Genomic DNA, 15,342 nt, shown 5'->3' on the forward strand with positions numbered 1-15,342 from the left:
GCAAAGCAAATTAAATAAGGTGTTTCTAATAGAAATACGGTGTTTCTACTTCTTTAGTTTACCCTATATCTTCATGCTGACTTGAACCCAGCTGGCAGCATAAGGTTGTCAGGACTGACTCAGAAAATATCTGGGACTTTGGGGAGAGGAGCCATCACATTTAAAGGGGCCACATTCCTTTTAAATGTCTTCTTTCCATTGGAAATAATGGAGGATGGGGGCACCTTGTTTTGGAACTCATAGAATTGGACGCCCTGGTACAATCTTTTTAAAACTTGGGGTTGGTTTGTTTTTTTGAGAAGCACCCAATGTTATGCTAAAAAGTTGATGCCTCTACCTCAAAAAATAGCCCCTCCAAGGGATGTCAGCCTCCAGGTGGGACAGGTAATCTCCAGATTTTGCAGAGAGCAGCTCCCCTGGAGAAAATGCTTTGGAGTGTGGACTCTATGACATTGTACACACTGAACTTCCTGTCCTAACCAGGCTCTATCCCCAGATCTCCAGGAGTTTTCCAACTTGGATCTGGGAACCCACAGATCAATTCTCTATTATACCCTATGGGGACCAGTCTCCATAGGTTATAATGGAGGGCTCAGCAGACCTAGCGGCCTTGTGGCACAGAGTAGTAAAGCAGCAGTACTGCAGTATTATGGTCTGAACTCTGCTCACAACCTGAGTTCGATTCTGGCGGAAGCTGGATTCAGGTAGCCAGCCCAAGGTTGACTCAGCCTTCCATCCTTCCAAGGTCGGTAAAATGAGTACCCAGCTTGCTGGGGGGAAAGTGTAAAAGACTGGGGAAGGCAATGGCAAACCACCCCGTAAAAAGTCTGCCGTGAAAATGTTGTGAAAGCAACGTCACCCCAGAGTTGGAAACGACTGGTGCTTGTACAGGGGACCTTTCCTTTCCTTTTCTAGCAGACCTCCCCCCCCCCCCCCCCCCGCTCCCAGCTTGCTGATAACCCTGAAGTGGGGAGGGGGGCCTCCAAACCAGGGGATACCCTGCCCCCAACTGGGGATTGGCAACCATGGGCAGCATGACAAGATCTACCGCTAGGAAGGTGTAAAAATGGCTAGCCTCAGACAGCCACATGGTAGTGACATTTGCTGGGTGACCTTGAGCTAGTCCTGGACTCTATCTCAGAGCCAGTTTGATGTAGTGGTTAGGAGTGATGGACTCTAATCTGGAGAACTGGGTTTGATTCCCCACTGCTCCACATGAAGCCAGCTAGGTAATCTTGGGTCAGTCATAGCTCTCTCAGCACTACCTATTGCACAGGGTGTCCGCTGTGAGGAGAGGAAAGGAAAGGAGATTGTAAGCCACTCTGATTGAAGGCTGGGGTATAAATCCAGCTATTCTTCCTCCTTTTCCTAACCTCTCTCAGCATTGTTGTGACAATAAAATGGATGAGGGGAGAATCACATACATAGCCCTGAATTTTGAATTGCTAGCTCCAGTTTGAGAAATACCTGGAGATTTGGGGGATGGAACCTGAGGAGGGTGTGGTTTGGGGGAGGGGCTTCAATGGCATATATATAATGCTATAGTAGAGTCTACTTTCCAAGACAGCCATTTTCTCAGGTGAACTGATCTCTGTTGCTTGGAGATCAGTTGTAATGTTGGGAGATCTTTAGCCACCATCTGGAGATTGGCAACCCTACCTGAACTCATCAGAGGAAGGTTGAGATAAGAGTATAATTGTTTCACATATCTTTCAGAGCTTTCACATATCATCATATTGTTGTTCTAACAATGGTCTTTAAGGTGGGTCAGTATGATTTTCCAAGAGCAGACAAGGGAACTGAAGCAGACAGATAATGGCTTGTCTAAGGCTGGCTGGTGAATTCATGGCATAGTTGATGTTTGAACTGTGAGGCACCTGCTTCCTAACTCATACTGCTGCCAGTCCATGTTAAAACATGGCCAGTTTGGTGTAGTGGTTAAGAGTGCAGACTCTTATCCAGGAGAATGGGGTTTGATTTCCCATTCCTCCACTTGCAGCTGCTGGAATGGCCTTGGGTCAGCCATAGCTCCTGCAGAGCTGTCCTTGAATGGACAGCTGCTGTGAAAGCCCACTCAGCCCCACCTACTGTGTGTATTGTGGGGGAGGAAGGTAAAGGAGATTGTAAACTGAGACTCTGAGATTCAGAGTGAAGGGCGGGGTATAGATCCAATATCTTCTATCTTCTTCATCTATTGTCTGGCTTTTTTTTCTATTTTATGGCCTGTATCTCACCTGTTTTGGTTTTTAATTACTTCCTCTTAAGATTTTGCTATCTGCTTTTATGCTTTCATTGGAAGCATTGGTGGTTTTATGACTGTTAGAGTGGGATGGTTTTATTGTGGCAAAATTAGTGTTACTGAGCTGTGTTACCATTTTATTGAATTTATCTTTACCTTTTTTATTGTTAGTTTATTTGAAGAGTTTAGAGAAACTGCATGCATATCTTCTCAAAAAATAATCCAGGCACTGAATCTGGTTTTGCTGAAAATGAAAAGTAGCTATGAGTGAGTAGAATCTTAATATGCCTCTACACCCTGTGGCACAGGTCCCCAAACATTTTGAGTCTGCAGGCCCCTTTGGAATTCTGCCACATGAAGCTGGGCGCAGCTACAAAATGGCTGCTGCAGGAGGCAGAGCCAGCCACAAAATGTCAGGGAATTACAGTAGTTGATAACTCTAACAGTAACTCCCTGTGAGAAAGGTGGACTATAAATAACATGTACATAAACTCCAACATTTCAGGCAGAAACTCTGCTTGTCAGGACCTCTTTTTTAAATGAACATATTGTTCAAAAATCTTTTCTTGCTTACGCAGAGCTTACTTTTAGTCATGCAGTGCTATGGTGGCAGATGTTTCCAAAGAAATGTTTTCAGAACTCTGCAAAGTCAATCAAATCTCCAATGGCCAGTCAGAAGTTCCACCTGGCCCTGCCCACTTTCTAAAAACATTTGGCAGGAGCCATGATAGTCACAGGCATCACGGTAGGGACCTGGGCTCTACACTGCTGGATGGTTTCTTCCAGCAGGAACACAAATTACCAGGGAGACTATAGAACCTTGCTATACCCCGCAGGACAAGGCTTAGACTAAGAGCAGATCAGCAGTCATCCATAGCTACCTTCTGCAAATAATCTTTCAAGTAGGAGCAGAACTGTTGCACACAACCTTGTGCTCATGTTTCCTTGGCCAGTCTATGAGGGAACAACGTGGGTCATAGAGTCTCTGAGCCCAGAACTTCAGGAGTTTTAGTTTATCAATAAACCAGGAAGAACCACAACAAACAAGTCTCTCTGTACCAGCATGTTTATTCATTCTTTGTGTTCATGTTCTTCAAAGAAATCAAGTACATTACAGTAGGTTTTATACATTTCTGATCGTGTGTTCTGTGTGGTGCCATTAATGATAATTGGTTAATTTAACATGCTATCATTACCTTGCTTCTTCCCTATTGGGTGATATTCTCTCCAAGATACATGAGATGAGGCCAAAAATGCTGGATTAACAACTTTTCCAAAGCTGCACTCTAAGCTAAGTGCAGTGGCTATTCTCAAGGACAAAAATAAATTTGCTTACAGGTTCAGAGGCTTGTAGCCATGGAGATGGGAAGTCTTATTATTGGGATGATTCTTCCCCTTTCTCAAAGTAGTGTTGTCATCTCAACCAATGTCTGCTTTTGTAATGTGGAAATTTATAGGAAGTGCTTGCCTGGCATCTAAGATAGAGGCTCTATCATTTTGAGAACACTTGGATGTCTCTTAATATGATTGTATTTCTTAATACAAAGTAAAGCTCTTTAGTATAGAATATAGCTCTGAGTCTTAATCAATATATGTATATATTTCCATACTTAAATATGATTATCTGTGCTGAGCATAGCTTGTTTGGTCTCTGCAGCAATAACTATGCAAGCTTCAAGTTCAAACTGTGCAAGCTTCAGGTTCACACAGGCTGACTCATTCATCAGAACTACTGTGGAACAATGCCCCTTCCCCCATTCCTTTTGAGTTTTTTTGAACATTGTTTAAAGCAGTGCACAATTTCACTCAATAGGTCTGTGCTGGAGTATTTATATCAGTGGTGTTCTTGCAGCTCTCTTGGAATCCCACTCTGAGGTTTTGGTGCCAGCCAGTCCAGGGGGAAATGTCAGTATCACTGCAATAAAATCCTCAAAACCAAAGGTTCATTCTCATTTGTCAAATTCTTAGCATCAACACCACTGAATGCTGGGAAGAATCTTGTGTCTTCCTCTTATCTTTACAAACAGGCCTAAATCATTTTCCTTTGTTATACATTCAGTAGGTCTTTCAGCAGCTCCCTACACTTTCAGACAAAATGCCCAGATATTTAAAAGTGTTCACTTTTTGTATATCTTGCATGTTTTTATCAATAAAAATTTTAAAATTATAAAGTGTTCACTTTCTCATGCTTTTGACCATCAGGTTTCTAGTTATGAACAGAAGTTTCCTTTTCAACCTCAGTACTCTTCCCATAATTAAGTTTGAGAAAATCACTTTGGCAGAGCAAGCGGAATGTTTTCAATTATCTCAGTGCAAAGGTGTAGAAGGTAACAGAGCCATGACCTCTGCCGGTGTAGCAGTGATACATACCTGCTTGCTGAAAGGGAACATGACATCCCCCCCCCACCCCAGATTCCTTAGCCTACTCATCAGATACTTCCTGGAAAAATCACATGAGTTAAGCAATTCTGCATAATTTTCCATGCTTATGCTGAATGGAATCACTAGCCCCCCCAAAAAAGGTCTAGGCATGTACATTACATTGGGATTAGGTCAAAGGACTTTTCATCTGAAATGAAGCAAAGGCACATAAGCAGTCCTGAATATTTTGGCTTTACAGACACATGAGAATGTCCCAGATAACACTTTATGTATTTGCCACAAACATTATTACAGCCCCCATGTGGGGATAACAGTGGCCCATACAGATTACAGACATAATGCTTGTGACAAAGTGCTTTATGCGCTTTTTTGGCAGAAAAAGCCCAGCAGGAACTTGTTTGCATATTAAGCCACACCCCCTTCTGCCAAGCCAGCCAGGACTGCGTTCCTGTGCGTTCCTGCTAAAAAACAAAACAAAACAAAACAAAACAAAAAAAACAAAAACCTGGCTTTATGTAAATAATCTCCAAAACCCATTATGGCATTGGTCCCTCATATCTGCAGGACAGCTTCTGTTCCTGTGCTACTCCACAACACCTTCACTTATCTCAGCAGGCCCTTCTGCAAGTGCCACCCACAAATAGACAAAATTGACAACCGTACCTGTGTATTCTCTGTTGTGGACCTTGCTTCATGGAATGGGCTGCCTGACAAGGTGAGGAATAGGGTTGCTAGGTCTGACTCAGAAAATATCTGGGGACTTTGTGGGTGGAGCCAGGAGCAAGGTTGTGACAAGTATGAATGAATTCTGAAGGGAGTTCTGGCCATCATATTTAAAGGGACCATGCATCTTTAAAATGCCTTCCTTTCATTGGAAATAATGAAGGATGGGGCACCTTCTTTTGGGGCTCATAGAATTGGACCCCCTGATCCAATCATTTTGAAACTTGTGGAGGGGGGTTAGGAGAGGCACCAGACACTATGCTGAAAATTTGGTGCATCTACCGCAAAAAAAACCAACCAATTCTCCATTATACCCTATGGGGACCAGTCTCCATAGGTTATAATGGAGACCCCAGCAGACATTTAACTACCCCCCATGCTTTCTGATGACCCTGAAGCAGGGGGAGGACCTCCAAACTGGGGGATCCTCTGCCCCCAAGTGGGGATTGGCAACCCTAGCTAGGAAAGCTCCCATTCTCCTGGATTTCTGCAAATTATGCAAAATTGAATTATTCAAAAGGGCTTATATGCACAGGCAGGGCTTTCTGTAGAAAAAGCCCAGCAGGAACTCATTTGCCTATTAGGCCACATCTGATGCCAAGCGAGCTGGAACTGTGTTCCTATGCGTTCCTGCTCAACAAAAGCCCTGTGGACAAGTAATATAACTGTACAGTATTGTAATGGTTCAGAAAGTTTCACTGGGTAAAGAGGTAAGGACTATGGCCTATCCTGCTATATTGCTGCCTATCATTGTTAAGTATGCTTTGAGTATATAGTTACTACACCATTTAATGTGTCATGTTTAAATGCTTAAGAGATTTATTTCAGATTTGTTCTGCTATTATAGATTTCTTCTGTTTTCAGATTTCTATTGCCCTGTTCATTGGATGCCCCATCCTGTTGACTCTATTTGATTTAAATTATGCAATCTGCCTTGAGTCTCAGTGAGAAACGTAGATTATAAAGAACATAAATCACCTGATTTCTGAGTCCATGCTGGAACTTAGAGACAGTATCTCTCTCTGAATTGCAATCTGCCTGCTCAGTTTTAGCTACCAGGTTTAAAGTGCAAAATTGGCCAGAATGTACATTTATTCCTTTGCCTTGTATTCCACATTTTTTCATGCCATCTTAATATGAGACACTAAAAATGCCTTTGACTTATGCATTTGCACTGTAAATGAAAATTCTTAGTGTGGGAAAATACACATTACCAATTTCACATGAATGACCAATTTAAATACAGATTTGCACCTTCTTCTGCCCCCTGGGACAACAGTATTTAATCCATTTATACATTGCCAGTGTGGACCCAAAGTGTCTTATATTGTTCTCCTCTTCTCTATTTTATCTTCCTACCAATGCTGGAAAGTAGGTTCCCCTGCAAGGGTGTGACTGGCCTAAGTTCATGCAGCAAGCTTCCATGGCAGAGTGGGCAGTCAAAACTTGAGTCTCCCAAATCCAGTTTGATACTCTGACCCCACACTGGATCTCAGAGACATCTTCTTACACACCTGGGTACAAGTGCAGTGTGTGAGAGACTCAATGATACCTCCCCTTCCCAGCATGTGTGAAATTAGAATCACAAATATAGAACCCAGTTTGGCATAATGGAGGGAAATGGTCTGGTCATTAAATGGCTTGGGGGAGGTCAAGGATCACTTGTAATTATTTCCTTATGAACTTTTCTTTCAGTATTACACTGTGGTGAATGCTGCAGAAAAATTCAGGGGTAAGGCAAAAAATCTAAATGGTACCACTCCCCTTCCACTGTTTACCATGTGGCACAATCCACGAGGGAACTTCTTCAGCCAAATCTCACTGAAATTATTGACAGTTGGGGAAAAGCAGTATTGTGCTCTTGTCTGACTTGGTCTTTTAGTGAGACTTCTCACACAGTGATAATGCCATCTGTTGTGTCTGGTGTTCGTCCCGGAAGGTATGGCACAGTGCGCCTGTGGGTGGTGCCTGGAAGGGACGAACACAACCCACCTATGACAATCAGGGGTGGGAATTTTAACTTAAGCCAAAAATTGAAGCTGAACTGGACTGCCTAGTGGCCCAGGGGGTGCTAGAGCCCGTCTCCCACGCCATTTGGGAAACCCCCATAGTCACCCCAGTCAAGAAGAAGAAGATGAAGAAGATATTGGATTTATATCCCACCCTCCACTCCGAAGAGTCTCAGAGAGGCTCACAATCTCCTTTACCTTCCTTCCCAACAACAGACACCCTGTGAGGTGGGTGGGGCTGGAGAGGTGCGGAGGCTACAATTTGGGGTCAGCGTGGCTCCGGGAATTTTCCAAAGCTTAATGGACTTTCTCCTTAAAGGGATTCCCGGAGTACAACCCTTTCTCGATGACGTTTTGAGACGCTGACAAGTTCTGCCGCTGCCTTTGAGAGGTGCTCCACCATTTCCAGAGTGCGGGTCTCAAGGTGAAGCAGGAGAAGTGCTCGCTGGGGGTGCCAAGGGTGGAGTTCCTGGGGTTTGCGGTGGACGCCGTGGGAATTCACCCAACGGCTGACAAGACCAGGCGATAGTCTAGGCCCTGGCCCCCACTTGCAAGGCGGAGCCCCAAAGTTTTCATCTCAGAAAGTATGGCACAGTGCACCTGTGGACAGTGCCTGGAAGGGACGAACACAGCCCACCTATGACGATCAGTGACGGGAAGTTTAACCGGCCACCATTGGACTGGACCAGGAAGAAGGTTGTTCCGGGAAATGTATATAACAGGGGACCCAGCCCCGCCATGTTGTCTTTGTGATGTACTCGCTAATAAAGCATGTTGCCATCTGAACATCTCTGACCTCAGTATAGTACACCCTCTATGAGACAGACCTGTCTACCAAACCCTCACCTTTAAATTTTCACCTGAAATATCCCCCTCATATGTACCCCAGACGGTGCTGAGATCAGATTCACAAAATCTACTGATAATCCCCAGGCTGAAGGAGGCCAAACTGAAAAACACAAGGGAAAGGGCCTTCTCAATCATGGCTCCCCATTGGTGGATAAATTACCAGAGGAGTCTTGCCCAGTTCTGCTGGGCCTGCAAGACTACCCTCTTTTAGCTGGCCTTTTCTTAATGCAGATCCAGCTGTACCGTCGTTATGATAAAATCTGTATATGAGTAAGATCGGAAATTTTGAAAATGTAGCACCGAGTATGATGGTATGAAATTGTTGGTTTTATTTAGATGGTTTTAAGGGAATTTTAAGGAAATTATATAATGTTGTAGATTATTGTTTTATTATGTAACCTTTGTATTTTATATTATGTTGTGAGCCGCCCTGAGCCTGTTTCGGCGGGGAGGGCGGGGTATAAATTAAATGTTATTATTATTATTTCATTTTATCTTATGACAAGGCAGCTTTCAGAGTTCCAGAACTGTACAATGCCAACTAATGAAAGAGATTTAAAAAAAACAGTCCTCTTTTTTTAAAAATGTGAAAGTACCTTTTATTGCCATGTACCTGTGGTATGATCATCTGGCACCCATCGAGCACCCAAATTAAAAGGCAGCATTTGGACAAAAGCAGGGCTTTTTTTGTAGCAGGAACTCCTTTGCGTATTAGGCCACATCCCCCTGATGTAGCCAATCCTCCTGGAGTTTACAGGGCTCTTAGTACAGGGCCTACTGTAAGTTCCAGGAGGATTGGCTACATCAGGGGTGTGTGGCCTCGCAAAGAAGTTCCTGCTACAAAAAAAAACCTGGACAAAAGCCAGTTGCTGCAGTTGGTTTTCTCCACCCTGCTTCTGTATTCATTCCTCTATTGCTCCCACTCATCACCATCACCATCACAATAACTTCAGAGGGTAGCTTGTTGGTCTGCAGTAGAACAGGCTTAGAGTTTCACTTTACTGACCAGCAGACCAACGATGTTTGGGGTGGGGATATGAACTTTCGAGAGTCAAAGATGATGATGATATTGGATTTATATCCTGCCCTCCACTCTGAGGAGTCTCAGAGCTGCTCACAATCTCCTTTATCTTCCTCCCCCACAACAGACGCCCTATGAGGTGGGTGGGGCTGAGAGACTCTCACAGCAGCTGCCTTTTAAAGGACAACCTCTGCCAGAGCTATGGCTGACCCAAGGCCATTCCAGCAGGTGCAAGTGGAGGAGTGGGGAATCAAACCCAGTTCTCCCAGCTAAGAGTCAGCACACTTAACCACTACACCAAACTGGCTCTCTTCCTCAGATTCCGCACCCCCCCCCCCCGACTCGAATCCAGCTGTTGCTATATCAAGGCGGCCTTCAACAGCAGCCCAACCTCTCGCTAATGTTCTGGGGAAATAGAATCCGGTGGGTAGCCCGTGGTGTTGGGAAAAGTTCGCCCTGCGTGCGGGTTTACTCGAGAATTGGTCGCCCCGATTTCAATGCACCTTCCTTCCCAATGAGCGTGCCTGGGCCTGCAGCTGCGCGGGTCGGAGCCTCTCGGAGAAGTCTGCAAGGGCAGCCTGGTGCCTGGGAATGCGGCCGGCCGGCCGCCGTTGCAGGCAGAGGAGAAGAGCCCAATGGGCCAGGTTTCATTGGCGGCGCTGACAGGCTCCTTGCTCCGGCCAGGGCCAGCCGCGCGCCCGGCAGGGGTCCAGGATGCCAGCAGCCCCCGGCTCGGTTGGCTCCCTCCCCACGCGATGGGGCGCCGGCCTCGCAGCACCCACAGCCACGCCGCTCTCTGCGCGCCCTGCACTCACATCCGGGGCTGGGTTTGGCGAAGGAGAAACGTAACGAACCCGGAAAAAAGAGGCGCTGGAGAAGGAGCCAGGCGCGATCCCCCTGATGCTGCTGCAAGCCCCGCCGGGAGCAGCCCGCAGACTCGACGGAGCCTGAGCGCCATGTCCGGGACCCGCCGGCCGAGCCCCCCACGCCGTGCAGACACGCAGCTCGGTGAGTCGGAGCAGCCCGGCGATGGGCCCGGAGGAGGCGCGCAACAGGCTGGGCGCCTTGCCGTGGGAAAGTGCGGGGAGGGGGTGCGGCGGGGAAGAAGGACGGGGTCAGTACCGAGCGGGGGTCTTGCGCCCCCGAAGGCTGGGAAGGAGGAAGCAGCTTTGGGGCTGGGAAAGAGCGAGGATGGAGAAGGGAAAAGGCAAACCCTTGCTGGGGCCGTGCTCCATGCGTGCAGACACCCTCACGAGTTCAGCCCCGGAACCTGTTCAGAGGGGCAGGGAGCACCCTCCCCCCCCCCCGGTGACTTCTGAAGCCATAACCAAGAAGCCCGAAGAGTCTCTGAGCATGTGCAGACTGTCTTCGTTTTGCATGAGCCGGTCTGGAATTAGCAGACCAGAGGTCAGAGGACAAGGCTTCCAGTTCCATCTTTGCGTGTGTGCGCGCGCCTGAGTGCGTGAGTGTTTTAAACATAATTAAAGCCCGATCCTAAGCATATTAATCGAGCTCCGTGGGAGTCAATCGGAACCAAATAAGCAGGTATAGGATTGCAGCCCAGTTATCCTCTCCTGCAGTGCCGGGGCAGTTCACTTTTGGGCATCCTTTCCAAAGCAGCGGTTGAGCTTCCCCTCGGTGTCTTGGCAAAGGCCAGCCCGCTCTCTAGCTCTTAGGCGCTTGGTGCCTTCAGCGTTTTATGAGTTCTGAGCCCCACTTGAGGGTCTGGGATTGAGAAGTGTGGTTGATACTTTCTGGGCATCTTGCCCAGAGATCCTAAAAGACCTGAGCGCTTGTGACTTGCCTGTGTTCTTGACTTTGTGGGGCAGCTCAGGCTGGGTACTCCGGTATAATGGGAGTGGGTGCAGTGAAATGGCTAAGTGGACAGATTGCTGGGTCAAATCTTGTCCTTGCTATGAACTTGCTGGGTAGTTTCGGCAAAACAGATTTCTAAGCAATATAGGAATAATAATAGTGGCCTTCTTTATAGGTAAAGTTTGCTCCAGTAATATACAGGAAATTCTGAATGCTCTCAAGAGTTATATAAATGCTGATTATTCCCAGAATAGTCAGCTGTGTTGGTCCATAGCCGAATCCCAAACCAAAAGTGGTATAATATATTTTTAACTTTTCACGAGATAACATATTGTGCAAATGTTAAAGTTCTTCATAACCCATAAATTGGACTGGATGTTAAAAAGAAAGGAGGGGGGAATGCCACGGTGCAGTCGGATGCCTGCTGGCCACACCCTGTGTCCATTGAAGTCACTAAGTGTCAGATAGGAGGCTTAATATTGTAGCCTAAAAGATGAGTTCTTCTTTCCCCCCTCCTATTTTTAAACGTTGCAACTGACAAGGAGTTCTGGAGAACTCAACATCTTGCCCAATGTGGTGTGTCTTGTGGGTTGGTCTTAACAGAAGATATAACCTGCCTTTTGGTTCTTAACGTTCTTGCTGTAGAGGAGCTGCAATAGTGTTTAGCAACAGTAACCTCTTGCAGGAGATGGGCTACACAGGCTGCTTCCTTTAGGATGAGAGAAATTTGAATAAAAGTCCGGGAATGAAGGGCTATTGGTGCTCAAAACGATAGCCTCCATTTTTCTGTACAACAAAAACCTACCCCGATACATTCCTATTTTTTAAAGCTTTGTTTGTGCCTTTTATTGCAACTGGGAATAAAAGTTGTTGAATTGTTGGTAGTATCTTGAAAATGTATAGCTTTTGTATTGGCCTATTCCTCTAGGACAACCTGCACATTCCCTATCTTGTCTCTTCTCTCTGCCCCTCCCCTATGTCTTATCTTCCAGGAGATTAGACAAAGACTGGCCCGGATCACTGTATGGCAGGATTTGAACTCTGGTTTCTCTGCTTCAGGTCCAGCATTTTTTCTGGAAGCCAGAAGTCAAGATGAACAGTTTTGGGAGGGGGGGAAGGACCAGGAGGCAGTTATTTCCTGCACGTTGCAGTGGAGCTGTGCTGGAAGGGAGAAACTAACAGTGGAAGGTACATTCCAGGCTTGTTTACACATGCAGTGGAATGAAGTGGTGAATTACACTGTGCAACTGGGTACATGTGACATTAAAAAAACAACTGGCATGTTTTAAAACACCCTGCAAGTAGAAAGCTAGCACTCCAGGGAAGCAAGTTTTAGAATAGCCTGCTCCTAGTTCTACAAGTTCTGTACACAAAGTATGTCTTTGGCATCGAGGAGCATTTACCAACATACCACTCCACCCACCCCACAGCAGCCTGAAATGCTACAGTTCATTCTACTCCTTTCATTCTGTTTCACAAGTCGCTAAGTCATAACGATGGTTGTGTACAGGGAGCTGAAGATTTTGAATAGGAAATTCTCTTCACTTTTGCTGTACTACAAATTTCTAGGATTTTGTGCGAGGGCCTGGTGATTAACTATCATAAAACAAATAGTCAATCATAAATTTATTATAGTTGTGGACCAGTAGAATAAAACTGAAACCAGTACAAGATTATAGTCTAGGTGGGCTGTTGCATTGCTTTATTGATTTTTTTTTTCTTGCTCTGTAGTAATCCAGTTACCTGTTTAGGAGGGCAGCACTCAATGACAGGCTGTGGGCCCATGACTGGGGTGTCTTGTTACATTAACTGTGCCAATGGTCTTGGCTGGGCATATTTTGCATCACCTAAGGAGGATTATGGGCATACAGTACACCTTGTTTGCCAGGTGGCATTATGCATTGGACCATCTTTTGTTTTTCTGTTGATGCACTGAGGATTATTATTGATGGAGCAGCTATGACTGGTGCAGCAGAGGAAATGCAAAGTTATGAGCAGTTTTGACAACCCCTTGAGGGGCTTTGTTTTCCTGTTGGAATCAGCGAACTGAGAGATTTCAGTCCTCTGCCACATACAAGTACCCAGCTGACATTCAAAAAGGTGCTTTGTTGATGTATTCTCAGAGAGTGAATGGGGTATATGTAGAGGCAGCTACCTTATGAAGTACAGTTGACAGGGTAGGAGATGTGGGATTGGGCCTGAGGTTGACCACTGGGAGGTGCCTGGCATTTGTCTTGGCTGCTGGGATGCCTGGGCATTAATTTTCATAATGCTTGTTTCTCTGACCATTGCAAATTTCTTTGATTGTTGTGAATTGTACATTGACTTCCATAATGCAGGTCAGTAGTTCTCAAACTGTGTTGGAAACCAAATACGATTGTCTCACAAATGGGTCACAAGGCCAGAAGGAATGGAGGAGCCAGGAAAGGAAGCTCTGAGCAGCTTGGTCACAAATTTGTTTAGTGTGCACAGTAAATATGAATATATTTTACTACTTATCAGTGTGATATACTTTTAAATAGCAGAATAAGTTATGAATCCATTGTTGCCTGTTGTAAGATTTTTTAATTTAATGTTGAGGAAGGGGGGAAGTAGCATGAACTTACTTTGCAGGTGAGTCCCAAATAATATAGTAAGTTTAATTGTGGGTCCGACTTCAAAACGTTTGTTAACCACTGACTTATGAATTACATTTCCTGAGGGAGAAATCCACAGAATTAGAAGGTTAATTTTATTTAATTCACTTATACACCATTCTCCTCCCCAATAAGGGACCCAGAGTGGCTTACATCTCCTCTGTGAATGTGTGTGCATGCAGACATGTTCACAAGGACAGTGTGTGCCCTGGATTTAAAAATATGATTTGCACACTTATGCAAGAGCAAATGGTACATGGGGCTTTTTATGTGGGAACAGAATAATTCTCTGTACAGTGAGAGAAAAGCAGATGTGTGAACACATGGTATCAGTTGGGGAAATGGAGATTACCTGACCCACCATTGGCTCAATTGGCAGTGCAGATGTTATTGTCCTCCTTATTCTTTCTGAAGGCTGTGTGTATGGAAGTAGAAAATTTGGATGGAATGTGCCTTTAATAGATGAACTGGCCATAGAGAGAAATAAAGGAATGCATGAGCCACTTAATAACATTTACGTTTTCATGTTAGTATATGTCATGTATACAAAGTATGTGATGTCTGTTAGTCCTTATGTTAATCCTTAAAATCCTCAAGAAAAATGTGACAGGAGAGGCTTTCCTTTTTGCCTGCTTGTCAAAGGAACTTGATGAATGCAATAATAATAGTCTAATGTTTGTCCCGCATTTTCAAATGTTCGAAGTGCTTCAAATAGGGTATCTTGTAACCCTTAACAGCAGCCTGAGCTGGTCAATATTATTATACCCATATTTGTGATTAGAGAGGAGAGTTTGTGTAAGGCTGTCTTGCACATTTAGAGAAAAGGCAAGACTCAAATGGCAGAGTTCCTGATTCATGGCTCAGTCTTGTAGCATAATGCTACATTAGTTCCTACATTTATCAGCTTTGGGAGGTGGGATTTCTCTGCCAGAAATTACTAGGAGACGCCCACTTCTTCATGTAGGGAGGAAAAACCTCAACTTGTGCTTTGTGTGTGTGTGCGTGTAAAGTACCATCAAGTTGCAGGTTTCTGCTTTTCCTGCACCTGTTAAAAGCACAGAAACATTGAAGTTGTTTATATACATGTATTGAGTTTTAGTGGACTCGTCCATAGACCTTGTCCATTTGAATACTTCCATAGTTTGCTAAGTAACCTTTCTGGCCTGAGTAGGGGTTGAATAATAAAGAATCTAAGTTGGCTTCAGTTCTTAATTCTGATTAGAAGGACACTGGGGAGGGTTATTGTGGTGGGGGTTGTTCAGCATCTGCAGTTCTTGTTGTGTCTCCTCTGTTCCTATTTTGATGAAAGGGGAATTTTTTGTGTGCCTTCCTCTTCTACAATATGTAAGTCAGCATGTGCTTTATGAGCACCCAGAGAGGAAGCTCTGTAGACTTTGGGCACAGAGGAAGTTGGCAGTTTTCCCAGGGGATGAGGTTCTGAAAAAGGGAGTCAGTAGAGCTGGTGTATGCTTTGTACAAAAACCTCTGTTCTGTAGCTGGAGAGCTGAATGCCTCTTTTGCTCAGTTAAATGACCCTTTGTTTGGTGAGGGTAGAGTCTGTCTGTTTGTCTCTCTCAGACTTTCTAATACCAAGTTGGACCATTGGTCATTCTAGCTCAAACGTTTTTCCCAGCACCTGTGATGAGATATTTAAACTGTTGAGGCAGC

The 15,342-nt window shown here is 45.0% G+C and overlaps 1 protein-coding gene across 2 annotated transcripts in view; it reads left to right on the plus strand.

The window, feature by feature from the left end:
- The first annotated feature begins 10,063 nt into the window (after positions 1-10,063).
- The window catches only part of PLEKHA2 (pleckstrin homology domain containing A2), an 80,402-nt gene continuing 75,123 nt past the window's right edge, over positions 10,064-15,342 (plus strand). Inside the window, exon 1 of one of the 2 annotated variants that reach the window (XM_060251336.1) lies at positions 10,064-10,213. The gene's annotated coding sequence lies outside the window, so the exon portion shown is untranslated. Of the gene's footprint in view, positions 10,232-15,342 lie in introns of both variants that reach the window. The other variant, XM_060251335.1, reaches the window with a different exon arrangement.

Source organism: Heteronotia binoei, chromosome 12 (assembly GCF_032191835.1).
Source record: "Heteronotia binoei isolate CCM8104 ecotype False Entrance Well chromosome 12, APGP_CSIRO_Hbin_v1, whole genome shotgun sequence".
In the NCBI taxonomy this organism is placed as follows: domain Eukaryota; kingdom Metazoa; phylum Chordata; class Lepidosauria; order Squamata; family Gekkonidae; genus Heteronotia; species Heteronotia binoei.